The sequence below is a fragment of the Chrysochloris asiatica genome, unplaced genomic scaffold (assembly GCF_000296735.1).
Source record: "Chrysochloris asiatica unplaced genomic scaffold, ChrAsi1.0 scaffold00212, whole genome shotgun sequence".
Taxonomy (NCBI): domain Eukaryota; kingdom Metazoa; phylum Chordata; class Mammalia; order Afrosoricida; family Chrysochloridae; genus Chrysochloris; species Chrysochloris asiatica.
In genome coordinates, this window is record NW_006408730.1 from 2,922,573 (window position 1) to 2,924,277 (window position 1,705).

The following is a 1,705-nucleotide window of genomic DNA, read 5'->3' on the forward strand; positions in this document are numbered from 1 at the left end:
ATATATATATAAATACATATATATACACACATACACTAAAGATATTCAGGCTGTGTGCCAGGGTTATGTTCTTTCACCATACTAATTCTGTCTGTATGCTGAGCAAATAATCCAAGAAGCTGAATTGTATGGAGAAGAACATGGCATCAGGATTAGAAGAAGACTCATTAACTTGTGATATATAGATGACACAATCTTGCTTACTGAAGGCCAAGAGAACTTAAAAAATTTACTGATGAAGATGAAAGATTATAGCCTGCAGTATGAATTGCACCTCATTGTAGAGAAAATGAAAATCCTCACAACTAGACCAATATACAAAATCATGATAAATGGAAAAAAGATTGAAGTTATCAAAGACTATATTTTGCTTTGCTTTACAATCAATACTCATGGAAACAGCAGTCAAGAAATCAAAGACATATTGCATTAGGTAAATCTACTGCAAAAGATCTCTTTAAAATGCTCTTTTACAGCAAAGTTGTCACTTTGTGAACTAAAGTATCCTGACGAAGTCATGGTATTTTCACCTCATGTGCATGTGAAAGTTGGACAATGAATAAGGAAGGTCATAGAAGAATTGATGCTTTCAGATTGTGGTGTTGGAGAATATTGAAAAGTACCATAGATTGCCAGAAGAGCAAACAAGTCTGTTTTGGAAGAAGTAAAGCCAGAATGTTCCTTAGAAGCAGGGATGGCGAGATTTCCCTCTTCTCCTTTGGCCACTTCAAGAGGGACCAGTCCTTGGAGAAGGACATCATGCTTGTTAAAGTGGAAAGTCAGAAGAAAAGAGAACAACCCCAAATAAGATGGACTGACACAGTGGCATTAAGGGTGGACTCAAACATAACAATTGTGAGCCTGGTGCAGGACCAGGGCGTTTTTCCTTGTGTTTTGCACAGGCTCCCTATGAGTCACAACCAACTTAATGTATACATAACAACAGCAACAATAAATAATGTTGTTGTTGTTAGGTGCCATTGAGTTGGTACTGACTCATAGTGACCTTATGCACAGCAGAAGGAAAGATATGTATATCTTTATACATATGAAGGAGTGCTGGTGGCTCTATAGGTTCACATTGGACTGTGAACCACAAGTTCAGTGGATGGAGTCTACCAGCTGCTCCGTGGGGAAAAGATGAGGCTTTCTGCTCTCATGAAGATTTACAGTCTTATAGAAACCCTATACAGGGTCACTGTGAGTTGAAAACATCTTGATGGCTCTTAACTACCACATCAAATTACACACACACACACACACACACACACACACACACACACATGTATCTATATGTATTGGCGTTCTGGTATGGCATTGCAGAATAATATACTGGGCCACAAGTTCAGTTTAAACTGCAAGGTTGGCAGTTCAGACCCACCTAGACAGGGTTGCTATGAGTTGGAACTGACTCGGCGGCACTTAACAACAATATATATATTGTTGTTGTTGTTAAGTTAGGATTGGTATGAGTCAGTTCTGACTCATAGAGACTTTGTATAGGGTTTCCAAAGAGTTGCTGGTGAGCTTAAACAGCTGACCTTGTGGTTCAAACCAACCTTGCAATTCCAACACTCAAACCTACCAGCTGCTCCTTGGAAACAGGGTCATTATGAACTGGAACTAACTTACTAACTTCACGGCACTTACAACAACAGCAACTTATATATGAAAACCAATTGGATCTGTAAACTTTCACTCAAAG

At 38.8% G+C, this 1,705-nt stretch overlaps 1 protein-coding gene across 1 annotated transcript in view; it reads left to right on the top strand.

The window, feature by feature from the left end:
• CPS1 (carbamoyl-phosphate synthase 1, mitochondrial) overlaps positions 1 to 1,705 on the top strand; it is a 165,038-nt gene that overhangs the window by 115,874 nt on the left and 47,459 nt on the right. The window lies entirely within an intron of this gene.